The sequence below is a fragment of the Dermacentor andersoni genome, chromosome 1 (assembly GCF_023375885.2).
Source record: "Dermacentor andersoni chromosome 1, qqDerAnde1_hic_scaffold, whole genome shotgun sequence".
Taxonomy (NCBI): Eukaryota; Metazoa; Arthropoda; class Arachnida; order Ixodida; family Ixodidae; genus Dermacentor; species Dermacentor andersoni.
Window position 1 is genome coordinate 88955550 of NC_092814.1, and position 15909 is coordinate 88971458.

At 52.7% G+C, this 15909-nt stretch overlaps 1 protein-coding gene across 3 annotated transcripts in view; it reads left to right on the forward strand.

Annotated features, from left to right (window-relative positions):
* peb (zinc finger protein pebbled) overlaps nucleotides 1-15909 on the forward strand; it is a 58643-nt gene that overhangs the window by 22663 nt on the left and 20071 nt on the right. Inside the window, exon 1 of one of the 3 annotated variants that reach the window (XM_050191528.2) lies at nucleotides 7825-7915. The exons of the other annotated variants lie outside the window; for them this stretch is intronic. The gene's annotated coding sequence lies outside the window, so the exon portion shown is untranslated. Of the gene's footprint in view, nucleotides 1-7824; nucleotides 7916-15909 lie in introns of those variants that run through there. 3 annotated transcript variants of the gene reach the window in all.

The window sequence follows — 15909 nt, forward strand, 5'->3', positions numbered from 1 at the left end:
CCGCCGTCTTGTTATCACTCGCACACCACTGTTAAATAAGTCGGGACACAGCAGGAGTTCTTCACTGGTATAGCGAATGCTAACAGCGGGGCGCATTGTCAGGCCAGTGTTCTTGTACTACGTGTGCATGATGTATGCATCCTCGTCACGGCGCAGTCGCCCAGGAACGTCGCGTATTGCCAGCCGCCAGGCATCGCGCGTGCGCATTCTGTACCGGCGCGTCAAACTGCGCCGAGGCAGCGCGGGGCCCTCGGAACGGCCTGGTCCTGGCTTTCGCCGACCCCCGTGCGGGCTCCTTTCGCTGCTGCCGCATCCGCCGGCGGCCATGGAGGAAGAAATCTCGCCCAGTGAGATGGGAGCGCGCCGCTCCCTTTTGTGGGCCGGCCGGTGCCGCTTGCAGCTTCAGGTAGCGGCGCCTCCCCGCTCCTCCTCCTGGCCCGCTAACCTCCATTGCCGTCGAAGGAGAAAGCTTATCCGGTCGCGGACTAACCCTCCTCGCGCCGCGCTCTTCCGCCGACCCGTGTATTTTGGTGCGGCGCCTTTTTATCGCGCGCTGCAGACGTGATGGGCCGATCTTTGGGAAGACCGAAACGACGGAGCTGCCGTCGCAGGCTGAGAAGTTGGCTCTGTGGTCGCGCACTTTACCTTTCAAACACTTCGCCGTGTCTAAACGCGCCTGGAGTTTCGCGGAAATTTCTTGAGCCCGTGCGCACTTTGGCTTTCACTCTGCGAAACGGCAAGCCTGCCTCTGGCGCGTTTCTTGATTGGCGCGCGCCAGATGGCGGCCTCATTTGTGTTGTCCCAGTTGGAAGTCGCGTGAAGATTGCCCGCAACGCGTCGCGTATCACCATGACCATTACCGGGCAGTATATTGTTTCGCGAGTTTCTCTTTGGACGCGAAATATAAAATGAGATTCTGGAAGTGCCGGGGGGAAACGCTGTATTTAAACGCCGCTCTAACAGATTCGACGGAAGAGGGAGAAGGGGCGAGGAGAAGATAAAAAGAATAAATAGTCCTGGCGGAAGTGGCGCGTCGTCAGCGGGCACGCTTCCTAGATACGGGATGCGATTCGAGGGGTTTCATGAGCGATAGCGCCTTTTTGTGTAATGGGAGTGATAAGAGGGCAAGCAAAACGTGCCATATTTCCAGCGCTTCCTTCTTGGATTATTTCTCTGTGTCAGTATGAAGAGCTCTGAAACCTGCAGAGGGCCTACGCGGATTGGCGCCAAAGTCCGCCATGCCTTATATTTACGAGCTCCTCGCACCAGCATCTGCCCCTTTCCCAACGCTTTATTTTTACCCAGCTATAATGAGAACGTCAGGCACGCATGTATTCTCGCCATGTTAGGACCGAGAGTGAACAGGTTATTATTATTTTCGCTCATGCGTCATGGATGTCGTCAAGTCATGCAAACAAAAAAAAGTATACTGCACCCCTCACGCACTTCATGGAGCTAATGCCTGTTTCTCGCATGTCACGTGTGCAGTCATAATGATCACTGAGAGAGCTCCCTCGTTGAAATGACTGGTGGCTCTTGCTTTCGTTGATGGTTCGCATTTAATAATGAATAGTCGCGGTAGCGCGAAGATGTGAAACTATTGTAGTCGAAAAGCTGTCAGAGCAGGCGACTCATTCCATTGAACGCCATAGGAGGGCTGGGCAGTGTCGAAGATAAAAAAAAATAAATCTGGGGTTTTACGTGCCAGAACCATGATATGATTATGAGGCACGCCGCAGTGGGGGACTCCGGATTAATTTTGACTACCTGGGCCTCTTTAACGTGCACCCCACGCGCGGCACACGAGCGTTCTTGCATTCCGCCCCCATCGAAATGCGGCCGCCGTATCTGGAAATCGAACACCCGATCTCGTGCTTAGCGCCACAACGCCATAGCCGCTAAGCCACTGTGGCGGTACATGAATGCCATTTTGTGATGCTACTTGGACATCTTGTATCTGTGTCATGATACAGTAGTTAAGGTATCGCATTTGTCAAGATACAAGCTACTCCTCCGCAAGATCCAATTGAAGCTGGTGAAGGATAAAGAGAATTAAAGCTTTATTAATTATACTGAGACGATATTTTTTGTTGGCCATTACTTACAATAGCCAAACGCAGTCAGAAATATGCCCAATGGACAAGCACAGTGCCACCGATGCTCTATCTCACATGTTGCTTGCAGCACTGCCGAAGGCACGAGGCGCACACAGTTGATAACCTTGCGCAGCGGAATATAGTTCCGGGCGTGACTGTCCGATTATTGGCGGGATTAGAGAGTTTCAGTTTTGTCTGGTACGTGATACGCTAGAGCGATGCGTGGCATATCCTAGGAGCTCTGTGAATTCATTTTGTATGTTCCGAATCATTGTGGCGGTGAGCAGACGATGCGGCGCGGGTGAGCGCATATCGAGGGGCATTCGGACTTGCCATTGGCTGAGGAGTCCTGCAGCTTCGACAGTGCTGCGAACGACTTGTGAGGTGGCGTGTAGAGGCTGCGCATTTTTTAACGACCATGGCGACGTGTGTACACATTCGACATGCTCGCTGCAAACCTTCACTACCGTTGTCAGTCAGGCCTGTTAACTGCTGCGCTAAACACTAAAGGGGTACAGCGTGACCTATTGTTAATAGATATTACCGCTATGTCCTGGAACGCATGTCAACCTAGATGTGGGGGCGATTACGGAACTATATACGCAAGCTCGGGGAAACGCCGTTGTTTCCTGCTTAAGCACTTTGAAAATACTCATTAGCTTGTAAATACTTGCTTCTTGCGTCACTCATTTTTCGCTGAGGGCGTTAGTGTGTATACTTTTGTGAATGTATAAATCATCCCGAAAAAATATACCCCTGTCTCTACACTATTTTTTCCGCTTGCTTGCTCTTCTGTTTCCTTTTCCTGCGTTTTCGCCAAAATAAATGCTGTACTTCGTTCTTACTGTTGGATGAACTGCCTTCGCCAGTCTTAATTTAAGCATGCGGTCCACTCCACGTACCGCTGACTTTTTAGTTTTCTGCCAAGCAGATGCTGGGGGCAGTCGATATATTTGTGTCTGTGTGTGTCCTGCAGCTTAATGCGGTGAAGGGGGTGAGGGGGGTAAACATAGTTAAACGTTGTTAATCATAGAAGTGTAGCCTACGATATTAATAGAAAATTCAAGCAACAGATATTAAGGGAAGTCAAAGGATATTCCAAGTAACGTTTACGTTGCCGTATACCCCGTTTGTTCCCGCTATAGCTAGTGTACGATAGCCGGTTGAAGCAGGGCGCCAACTACTATTGCAATGGGTTGTTATAATTTCCGCAGGAACTGATTTTCGATATCTTTGACCTTACTAGGTACGTTGAAGGCACTTCACGGTTAAAAAAAAAAAAAAATGTCAGCGCCTCTGTCGTCTATTGCACGTAGTGTCTTGCGATTGTGTCATTCATCACCACGCTTTTTTTTTTCTCGCTCCGGCACCGTCGCACAGTTACTCGCGCCATTGCGTAAAGTACTTTAAGGAGGCTTTTGAATTTAGATGACAACTACGTACTAACGGGTCGACCTGCAGAGCAGTTCCTCCTACCGATTATAAATTCTGCATGGAAAAGTAGCCGATTTCGCAGCTTACATAACGTCGATCTGTTTCTAGCACTGCAAGCCCCACCGAAGGTTCGGGATGACTATGCAGCACAGTGACAACGTCGCAAAAAGAAGAAAAACATGTTCGCGTTAACTGAAAAAAAAAAAGTTATACGTATGAAAGGATGGAAGTCTGTTGGCAGGAGTCCTGATGTTTACAAGCGAACTCTATTATATACGTTTCGTGGCAGCTGCAATGGGGCTATAATGAGGAATGTATTTGTATCCTAATATGCACATGGCAAGTGTTGTATCGGATACACTTAATCAGCTACTTTCTTGCGCGTGTATCTCAATATCGACATGTCTGCACAGCACATAAGACGAGGACTGAAGGAAGAAAACAACACAGGCGCTGACTTCAACTGATCTTCATTTGCGAAATCGCCAGAACTATATACATGAGCAAAAGTAATGATTTTTGCTAATGACATTACTTTTGCTCATGTATATAGTTCTGGCGATTTTGCAAATAAAGATCAGTTGAAGTCAGCGCCTGTGTTGTTTTCTTCCTTCAGTCCACGTCTTTTGTGCTGTGCAAGACATGTCGATATCAAATCACCAACTCGCTCAAGCTTCCACCTTATCAAGTGTATCTCAAGTATTTTTCGCCTCAGCAATCTTGTATCGGTATCACGATGCATCTTCAAAACATCATTGGCCAACCCTGCACGAGCACTGATGGCTTTCCGTTCTTCACGAACGAGACGGACGACTTCAACAGCGGTAGCAGCTTTCAGTGTCCATTGATCTGGCGCACATATGGCGCGAATACGAGGCCATTTCTGCCGCTTCGTTTTGTGTGCCTGGATTTTTTGTCGCCGTTGCCGCGCCCTGTCTTGTCGTTTAGGAATGCGTCCTTTGGCGGAACGAACAAAACGTGGTGACTGCTGTGATCAGCCGTCGATCGCAGGTCGCAGTGCTGCGCTTCTTTTGGACACAGGGGTGCTCCGCCGCTGGTCCGCGTCCATTTTGTCATGGCGGCGAGGGCGGCTGCGACGGGATCGTTTCCGGGGCGACGGGACCGCTGCCGTGTCGGGTTGACGGTACGCGCTGCAACTGGACGAGGAAGCTTGGGGCTTGGCCCGCCGGGAAAAAAACCGGCCGCGCGCTGCGGCGCACACCGTTCGCCGCGGGGCTAGCCAACAAGGAAACTGCAGCCTTGGTGTGGTGCGGCTGCCAGCGACGACCAGTTCATCCGGCGCGGAGGAGCGCGTCTCCTCCTGCTCCTGGAGAGCGCGCCCTTCGCGGGGAGGCCGCGCGCTCTCTTTCGCCGCTGCTGCTGCTGCGGTGAAGGGGGGGGGGGGGGGGGGGCGCAGAGGCGTGGTCAAGGGCGCTTCGCTCATCGGCGGCGGAGGGGGACTGTATTTTGGCGCAAATCGCAGAGGGGGGGGGGGGGGGGGGGAGTAGTTAATGCTAGCGAGGGGAGAAGGACGCTGGACACGTACCGGCTGCGATGAGAGGTCTCGCTGGTGGAGACGGCGATACGCACGCGGAGGGGAAAGGCGAGAAACCACTTTCGCCGAGTGCCGCTGCCCGATTGTCTCGTGTCTTCTCATTGTTGTCCGTCTGTCGGCACGTGTTCGCCCCCCCCCCCCCGCTGCGTCGTTGAATACCCAGTTCGATCTACTGCACTGGTCTACTGTATTGCAATGCTCGTATCGCGACGCGTACTTTTCGCGCGCGGATAAGTTCCTCGTGTGGGGGGGAAAAGCGGGACAGGATGAGTTTGCACTAGTAAACGGGGAAATTGTGGTCAGCATCGGGGCGACAACCGCCGATTTGCTTATTTTGGAGGGTCGCGCCTGTGACTAGCACACGGTGGAAAAATTCTTCCATCGTGCACTAAGAGCCATATTCCTAGTAAAAAAAAAAAGTGTGCGAGGTCCTGTTTGAAAGATTCATCAACAGTGATGCTGCGCCTGCAATCGCGGCGCGTCCGAGTGGTCCATGCGTGACAGCTTCGGTTGGCATTCCTGAAAGTGCATCAGGAATGTCGTCGTCCTTGGTGGCCGTTGCCCTCGGTCGCACAACGTTGCCTCCGAGCTCTTGCTTGGAGCACGGAGTCTAGCTTCGTTTGGCGTAACTTGTACGCAGTCGCTGGTGTCACAGGCGCGGAAGATGACGCATTTGCGGCCGCCGCTCTGTCGAATTAACGGATGCGAGGGGTCCCCATTGGAATCGGTGCGATTACTTTCCAAGCTGTCACGTTTCCGTGTACTGACTGGCACGCTCCACGGACATTGTGATCGTTCCTCCGTATTAAGGTAAAATAAAATAACTCGATCGCAGAGCGACATCTCCACAGTTCTTTGCGCACGTGGCCACGTACGCCTGCCGTCCGTCCTGTTAGGCGGTTGTCTTGTGGGATTCTGCTCGTTCCTTGTCACCAGGAAAACCCTAGGTAAACCTCCAGCTGTTGCCGCTGCACTGTCCTTTGTGTTGTCTAAATGCGTTTCGCTGAACGACTATCTAGATGCTTTCGCTGCCTAATACCACAATCCGCCAGAAGCGCTGGATAATATTTCACTTCCAGCAAGCTCCGATTTCTAATTGATTTGGGTGTCTCATCGCCTTGTCGGGGCCCTCGACTTGACAGGGCCATGCAGATAGGCACGTGTGCGGACGTGCCCCTCTTTTAGCCACTCATAAACGTAGTGCGTGCGTAGAGAGAAATGCCCTTTCTGCGCGCGCGTGCGCGGCTTTGTTTTCGTCTTCTAATTGTGAAGCATCGCGTACAGTCGGGCAATCCCGGAGAGATTGTTTTTCCATGCCGCGATCTCGTGGGACCATGTCGATCGGCGATGTTTATTTCTGCGCTGCTGCTGCGAAAATGGCCGGGGATTTTCCTCCAAGGTCGCCTACCTTTGCGGGATAAATTTAGCGGAGCAGCTAGTCGACTGCCCGGCCACCCCCTTGTGGTCAGGATGGCGCGGCGCCGCCGACACCTGCGCCCATGCCTGCGCTCTCCCGCGCATCATCCGCCCGGCGCAGACGCGTTGAGAGCCGCCTGTATCGGTGGGTGACACACGCGCGGAAGAGCGCGTTCCCGGGAGGCTGGATGTTCCGGAGCCCACGACGAACAATGGCTGTACGATAACGCATCTAGCGCGTCTCGTGCCTCCCACACTGCGATTGCACACACCGCGAGTGTTCGGTTCCGCGTCTGGATGCCTTCCAGAGCGTGTTGCTTTTATCATTTTTACCCTCTCTCCGCCCCTGCCGTGCGTTGAACGGATCCTGCGGGGGGGGGGGGGGGGGGGCACTCACGAGCTTCGATGCGTCGCCGCTACGCGAGATCGGTGCGGCGGACGTACTGCAGCGGCGGCTTCATCGATACTGCGCCACTGGGCGGCGAACCGCGGGTCACCTGGCGGCGCCCCGAGAAGCTCTCGGCGTCGCGGTCATCGCTGATGTCGCGACAAAACCGCGCGGAGAGACGGGGTTGTTTTGACCTTTTTGGCGAACGCGGCTTCTCCGGGATGTTGATCGATTGCGGCGCTCCGGTGGGAGCCCCGCCGCGGAGTCTGCGCAGCTCTTTGAACGCAAACGGATGTTTTTCCAAAGGGCAACGCACACAGCCTGTGACGAAGGCGGCCGCGACGATGCGTGGCTGACCGGACTTTTAATGGGTTGGAAGAAAAAAAGAAAAGGCGACTCTCGCCGGGTTTTTCCCCGTTTGTGCGCGCCTGTACTCTGGAATGCTCGGCTGTAGCCACTGACGGTCAGCGCTCTTTTGCGTAACTACGCGACAACAGGGCGCAGGTGCGGTGCCGCAATCGCGTCAAGTCGCGAGTAGTCTGGCGCACGCGCCTCGCGGAATCTCGAGGTGCTCGAAGACATGGGCGGTTTGCCGGCAGAAGGGCGTATGGGAGCGGCAGAGCTCGCGCGTCGTCGCCCTAGGGCTGTGCGGATGTGACGTCGTGCTTCCGTCGGTTGTTCCTCGTCTTCAGGGGGATGCGGGAAGGCAGCAGTCCCCCGATCAGCGACCTCGGCGCGCCGTCCTTTCTCCATTGACGGCCCGCGGGAGGGAGGAGAGAAAGAAAGGCTTTCCGCTGCCGAGTGTCCGCGATCACGTGGCTCTCCCAGCGGCAAGGCGGTGATGGGGGCATTCCATCGATCCGTATCCACGGATCCACCGCGCAGGTGGGGAGCCCTGCGCGCGCTCGTGTGTGTGTGTGTGTGTACAGGAGCGTCGCTGGGGCAACGGCGCTCGCGGCCGACGCGCCGAGCCCCGCGCACGCGGACTCGCTCCGCGGCCGCCCGCCGGCGATCAGCCCTGCCCAGGTGAGAGCATCATCCATGGCGGCGCCGCAGCTGCGCGTGCCAGGCGACGGCTCGGTTTCGCGTCACACTGGCAGCATCCCAGCGTTTTCACCCTTCGTGTCGTGCATGCTGGCGCCCGCGTGCGATCGCAGACTTGGAGCGTCAGAGGCGCTTCTGTCGATCCCATTCCTTGTAGTAGACAGGCAGGCGCGAGATATGCCGACCTAGCGGGTAGGCGCCGTGCTGCGTGCCTCCGCGACGGGCAAATTGGACATGCCTCTTTACGACTTCCAGGCGACTTTGAGCTTTTCTCCGATATGCGCTCGAGCCCGGTGATTTCGCGGGAGGAGTGATCACGAGCGAGCGCCTCCGATCGGCGTCGGGGCCCGAAGCTCGAGCTTGCTACTCGCTGCGGGGCATCCGGCTCGGGACGCGCCTTGCCCCTGCGTCTTTCGGCGGCCTTCTCCGGAAAACACGCGGGGGATGTTGTCCGGCGGGAGTCGGCTTTTTCCTCCCGCCGCTCTGCGTCCGCCCTGGCGCGGGGGGTGAGGATGCTCCTGGCACGGCCCTCCGCCGGCGCGGCTCCAGCGCACGCATCCGGCTCTGCGGCCGCCGCGCGTGCCAGCCAGCGGCCGGAAGCCCAAGGGGCCTCGGTGCCCGCTCGCGTCTCCGGTCGCGCCCGCCCGACGTTTCTCTCGCGTGCTGATCGCCACTGTGCGGAGAAAGTGAGGCGAAACCTCGAAACAACGTGCGCACGGCTGTTGTCGAAACGTGTTTTTTGAATGGAGAGAATGTCGAAGACTTCGAAAAGTTAAAAAGGAGCCCAAATTGCCTGACGCAATCGCTCTAGAAATTGGGCTTACAGATTCGGACGTAGAATGCGGCACACAAAACAAAGTAAGGCGAGTCTTGCGGCGTCCCAAGCACAACGCTGCCGTGCGTGCGCGTCCAGGAATAACTTCATTCAGGGAAGAACAAGGAGTGATATCATCTTCCCCGTTTCCCAAATTGATCGTGACGTCATTCACGGCAAGCGACAACGGGTCTCCTGCAAGCGCTCACCGCGAAGGCGCGATCGTCAGTTGCCCGTAGAAAATATTTTTTTTTTTGCTTTGATGCTCGGAAAAGCCTAGCTATTTTAAGATAATGCTTTGAACTTCTACCATTGTCGCGTACATGCCTTGTCGAAAGTGGGAACAACTTTATGCCTTTAAGTGACATCTGTTGCAGTGTCGGTTTCAGGTGGCGTTTGAGTACTTCGTGCTAACTGGATTCGCTTGTTATGGTACTCGCTAGATCCGGTGGTAGGCTGTGCACATTATTTTGCAGGCTGCAGTCTATGGTTTGGGACACCTTTCATGCTCCCTTGTGTTGCTCCTGCCGCTTTCTCAAAGCTGCAACATATCGGGATGTTTATGATGACCAGCCTCTATAATAAAAGGGAAGCGGCCTGTCTGGTGATAAAAATGTAGAAAGTCGGTTTCTGCCTTGCTTGCGACAGGGCAGCAAAGTGGTACTACGAAAACAGCGAGATCAAGCATAAGTGCAAAAAAAAAAAAGGCTTTTTCTTCCTTCTTTTTTAAGCTTGCAGAAATCGTAGACCCTATACAGTAGTGCATTTTATTGCGGAAAACGTTGTGTATGGACAACTCTTCCGTTGAACTTTGTTCGGCGGCCTTTTACGTAATGCCATCTTTTGCATACCGCCGTAGTCTCGTATATGGACTTTGCTTGTCGTGTACGCTGCGTTGTATAACTGCTTGCATACTTTGTGCCTTTGCACGAACCATGACATGGTGCCGCGCCCCTCCTCCATCTCGTTTTCTCTCTCTCTCTCTCTCTCTGTGTGCCTCGCGGATGTGTCCCTTGAAAGATTTTGTTCTTTCTTCTGTCGTATATACCGATAACGGTATTGCGGAGCGGGGCTAGCGTCGTTCGAAAAATGCAAACAGTAGCGTACAATCCGCGTACTTGGCCATTTTTCACCGTGCGCGATCAAACCTATTCCTCTCTGCAAATCTTGGGAACTCCGCGACACTATCGCATTTTCTTGCTGCGCAACGGAAGAAAAGAAAAAGTAAACGGAATGTTCGTCACAAAACACGCTGCACTCGACGGAGCGACTTTGTGGGTGTCATCGTATGTGCCGTCACTTGGGCCTTGCGGGTAATCCAGCTGAACGATACAGCAAAGTTTTGGCCACTGTGCTGTTTTGTGTGTAGTGTGCGTTCCTATACAGGAGTACGCCTGCCCACAAACGCTTTCGGAGTATAGAGACTGGGAGAAAAATAAAGTATCAACCACCTCGCGGCGTAAGCACGCGACTGCTTTCTGCGTGGCGCCCCTTTTCAAATGTCTTTATCTGTCAGCGCTTTATCAGTTACCCGCCTTGTTGGTGTAGTGCTTTTGGCGTCGATCTGCTAAGCCCGAGGTCGCGAGATCAAATTCCGGCCGCGGCGGCCGCATTTAGGTGGGGGCGAAATGAAAAAACAAAGTCCGTGTATCGTGCCTTGGGTGCGCGTTAAAGAACCCCAGGTGGTCAAAATTAACCCTGAGTCCCCCCACTACATCGTACATCATAATCTATCGTGGTTCTGGCACGTAACATCCCAGAATTAAAAAAAGTTCACCGTGAATAACCGACTCGCCCAAACTGCTGTCCTGACTGCTTTCTGCACTTGACTCTAGCGTGACGCCGTGCACCTGTTCCATGCTACGGCTGTGGAATTCTCAATTTCCGCGTTTAAGGAACTTTTATGTGCGTGTTTATTCTTCGCAGACATAGACGTCAGTTGTCCAGACAGCTGCCTTCCCCACATTAAGGAAGCGCGGAGACGCAGAGATAAAAAACAAGGCCATGCGTAACCTCCATATGTAATAATTCCGTGTGATCATATGTATTTATTGTATGTGGAGGCTATGGGGCCCATGTTTCTTTCCTAACAGGCTGCGATTCGGTGAGAAACGCGCGTAAACCCACCAGTGTAGCAACGGCAGGTCGACTGCGTGAGCGGTTTCGGTGATACCGGTGCATGTCCCACATGTCTACGAACAGATTACGAGCTAATCAACGACTGTCGGAATGCACGCCGCGGTCGTTTTGCTGTGCCTCCCGTGCGATGCGCTATCGGGGAAAGGCAAGCGCCGATTTGTACGCTTTGCTTGCACTGACGCACTTGCAGCATACGCCGGATTAATTTCGACCACCTGGGGTTCTTCAGCGTGCGCCCAAGGCACGGCACACAAGCGTTTTTCGCATTCCGCTCCCATCGGAACGCGGCCGCCGCAGCGGGACATCGAACCCGTGACCTCGCGCTAGCAGAGCACTTCGTAATGGCCACTAAGCTATTGCCGCGGGCAGCGTCGAAAACACGTCGGAAATACGTTTTGTGGGCAAACAGCTTTAAATTAAGTTAAATTATAGGGTTTTACGTGCCAAAACCACTTTCTGATAATGAGGCGCGCCGTAGTGGAGGGCTCGGGCAATTTCGACCACTTGGGGTTCTTTAACGTGCACCTAAATCTAAGCACAGCTTTGCTCATTATAGTTGCTGGATGATCAAGTGAGCACACCAAAGGTGTTCTACCGACTCCTGTACAGTGCTTGTTTTTTCTTTTTTTATTGCGATAGCAATTATATGGACACTCCAGGCGCATTTCTGCCGTTGGCGTCCCCGTGAGGTTCCGTATAAAGTCCACGGGCGATAAAATCGTCGCCATGTGCTGTATGTGCGAGTGAAAGCGTGCGAGGGGGAGTCGGCGATTGCGGCTCAATCTCGCGTACGCAACGGCGGAAAGCGGGTAGGAAGCGCGCCGCTTTCCGGCGCGCTCAAGGCTTCGGGGGGAGGATAGGCAGGGGGGGGGGGGGGGGGGGGCGTGTTCTACTCCGGGAGGCCCAGGCTGCCGCGCGCGCCCGGCGGGGCCACTGTATGTTGAAAGCCATCTGCGACTGGTGCAAAGTCCGCGCTGCGCTGTGTTTTCAAGGCGTAGTTCGCATTGATGCGAGCGGCTGTACGAAGGTCAATTCGCTCGCTGCTGCTGCCGTGTTTCCTCACTGCAGCGTCAGCGAGTTTCCGCGGTCATCGAATGAGATGTGTTCATGTTGGCATGTGCGCGTGTGACACCATGCTTATTTATATAGTTATACTCGCGGACAACTTTCTGTGGCTATGAAGAAAAGCTGCGGAGGCAGAGCGCGCACAAGTTGGAGCGCTTCTGAAATGAACCCCGCCTTTTAATCCACGTTAGTTCAAGCTGGGGAACAAGAAACAAACATCTTATTAGCAACAGTTAAATAAGACAGAACACACCACTGAGTGTAAAGGGTTACTTATTTTGCGGCTTTTCCCTTTAGTGTATGGGGAAACGCGAAACCGTCGCACGTGGAAGCTGCGCCGATTCAGCGTCTGTTCCGAGCAACCAAAAGCACTGTCAAACGCTGCCGGACTACTTGGCGCGGTAACACATGTGCAGCAGCCACGCGCCCGTAGCTTTTCCTTCATAGCCACAGGAAGTTGTCCACACGTATAGTATGCCTATGTTTAGAAGTTTATATGGTCGATAAAACTACTATCGTTAATTCATATAGCTGCCCACTAATTTGCTATCGCAATCGATGCTTCGCCTTTCGGGCGAAACTGCGACTTTTTAATTATTAAACGCCCAAACCGAAAGGCCACATTGCTTCCACGTAGCAGTAATTAGGCTTTTTGTAGGTTTCACATAATCGTTGAGCAGAACGAGCGATACTCTTTTACGTTTCGATATTCGCCAGGGGGTCTTTTGCATTATCGACCTTAACGGTGATAAGGTCTGTGTAGTTAATCAATTTCTGCCCATCGATATTACGCGGCTCACGTTCACGCGTTAGATTATGAATGCGAAATAGTTACAAATTGCTTCCGAGCAACAGCGGCTATCAAGAGAAATACCAGAAGCAACACTGCAGCAAGAAAGGTTCAGCATCGGTAAACAGATGTAGGCGAAGTTGTCTTTGGCTAGCTGAGCGGGGTTTCATTATTATTTGCACCGAGAGGCAGCATCCTAACATTTGCACAATGCCCGACTGCACCGGTTGTATTTCTTTGCAGAAAGCATGGTTTAATTGGCATTCATGTGTCCCTGATACTGCATGGTGATCTGAACGTGTGGAGGGCAAAATGGCGGAGACGTAGTGGCTAGCATTGCATTATCTATAGAATGGGAAGGGGAGGAAAGAAAACGGAAAAGGCTAGTTAACGCGCACTGACAGAAAAAAAAATAAGTAGGCCGATACTGGCGCTTAGCGTTCCTAAAGTGTGGCTTGCAGTGTCAAGGTTTTTGTGAGAAAAGAACAGTGTATAGCTATCTGCGAAAAGTAGTCGCCAGCTAGCGTCTTTTGTCTTCCTCATCACCCCCCCCCCCTTTTTTTTTCATTTCTTTCCACAGACATGGCCTTGTTCTTTATTTGTTTATCCCTGTCTGAAGATGTCTGGTTCAGTGGTGCTATATATCGCTCTATCTTATCGTTGTTTTTCCTGGCGGCGTCGTTCACCCGCCCTGCAGCCTTTTTAGCCGCACTGACGTTACACGAAACTTGTATACAATGTAGTCGCTGCTGGCGGCCTTCTCTGATACGACTTCGAGTGGGATGCCGCACGCTACCTGTGCACTCTGCGACGTCGCTCCTGTTCAACTTGATTGAAGGCTTCGGATTCGTTTCGACCGACTGTGGGGTTCTTTGACGTGCACTGAAAGTTTCGCTCCGCTTGCATCCCGTCTCGGCAACGGTATACCGGCCAGGAATCGAGCTTGAGACCTTGAGTTGCGCCTTAGTTACCGATTCGTCGGCGATTTTGGCTTGTGTTAGCGCCGGCAAAGTTTCAGTTGCTCTCTGCAGAAATGGCGGTATTAGAGTATTTTGACATAGCATTATCGTTCTACCGTTACCGCCTGTCGCCTAATTCGCGCAGTTTATCGCGCGCGGGCAATTGGTAGCGCGGTAACGCTACGCTAAAATACTGTCCTCCGCGAATGAACAGAACTTATCTCGGAATTCATAGGGAGCTTTGCCTAAAGGAGTATTTAAGCACGCGCTACCATATCAAACTAAGTTCGGCGAGTTAATTGTTGCATATTCATGAGCACGGAAGGACAAGGAAGAAATACGAAATAGTACGAAGGAAGACGACAAGCACACGTTCCGTCGTGTTTCTCGTATTCGTACTACTTCGTACTCGTCACTTCGTAGTCGTATGCGTTATACCGACGCTGCCTCCCGTCGACTGCGCATGCGCGCTAGACACCGCTCGTCCGTCAGACTGCATCAGTAACGGTAATGGCAGAACAGTAACGCTATTCTAAAGTACTTCAATACCCGCCGTGGTTGCTCAGTGGCTATGGTGTTAGGCTGCTGAGCACGAGGTCGCGGGATCGAATCCCGGCCACGGCGGCCGCATTTCGATGGGGGCGAAATGCGAAAACGCCCGTGTATTTAGATTTAGGTGCACGTTAAAGAACCCCAGGTGGTCGAAATTTCCGGAGTCCTCCACTACGGCGTGCCTCATAATCAGAAAGTGGTTTTGGCACGTAAAACCCCATAATATAAAGTACTTCAATGACACGAACGATAGCATTTTCTTTTTTCATATCGCGACCTAAAGTCGTATGTCGAACTCGGATGTTTCAAATGGTCCGTATGGAACCTTGGGGCAGTTCCTCTTGGGCATCTACCCGCGATTAGATGTACAGAGAAAATCGCTGACAGACATCTTGTCGAAACTTGTCGTTGCACCATTGACTGAAAAGGTTCTATTGGGATCCTCGTCATCAGCCTGATATCCTGAAGGCTCTCAAAAATGTTTTGCACGAGAGAGGACTGGACAAGGGACTTTGAAGAGTCTGGGAGCGTGCAAGATTTTCACCACGATCTTAATCCTCATAGTCAACGTCTTCTCTTTTCTTTCTTTCTACACCCATTCCCCTTCCCCCAACGCCGAGTAGCGGGCCAGAACATTCATTCAGACCGACCTCCGAGCTTTTCTCTCATAATAAATACCTCTGTGTTTGTGGCAGTTCCATCAAAAATTGTACGTAACAAAAAATAAATGTGCTGAAGCGTTGTGCCCCTATGTAGAACTGCGCCCGCCACCATACTCGATACATCGAACGTATGGCCCCACAAGGGCCCGTATACAGGGTGTCCCACGTAACTTGAGCCAAACATTAAAAGTATGCAAATGCCACGTATAGCTGGACTGGACCAAAGTAATGTAGTTTGCCGTCGCTTGGAGATACTCAGATTATTTTTTCATTCCGTCTAATTAAAGTCAATTAATTAATCAACTTCTCAAATATAATTAGATGAAAAAGTGTCAGTGATAAAATTGTAGAGCAACATGAAAAACTCCCGATACAGCTTTCTGTTGCTCGATACGTGCTGCATCAAAGTGTTTTTCCGAGTGTGAAAGAAGCCCCGCGAATGCACGCAAACTGCCTCGAGCGGCCAGCCGCGCGGCGGAAGCTGGCGGAAGCGGCTACAGGTAACCAGCTTTTCGTTCAAAATGCCGGCACAAAAGAAAGGTTGACCAAACGATGAGGTATAGTCCTCGCTCTGTAGGCCGGAGGCTCTGTCTCGTTACGGCGTGATGATTAAGGAAGCTGTGCCGAGAAAAGAAGGTAAGCGCGGGAGAAACGAAAGTCACGTTTCCGGTCAGCTGTAAACAGGTGTAAAAAAAGATCCAGCGATAGCCGGGGAGCTCCCAGAGCGCAGGGAAACCCCTGCCGTTGCGTAGCGCCCTTGGAGGCCACGGACCGGAGACGCGTAGAGCACTTCGCGAAGCGCCGGTCCCTACCGAGATCGGTGCTTCAGAGTAAACAATAGCGCTGGCTAGGAGGAGGGACGTACCGCGTTTCTCGGTAATACATTTCGGAGGCTCGCTTCCTTAGAACAAAACATTACACATTTTGTGAAGCAGGTGGCCTTTCGCTCGCGTTGTTCGTTTTATGGTACCCATGTTACGATTATTTTGCACACC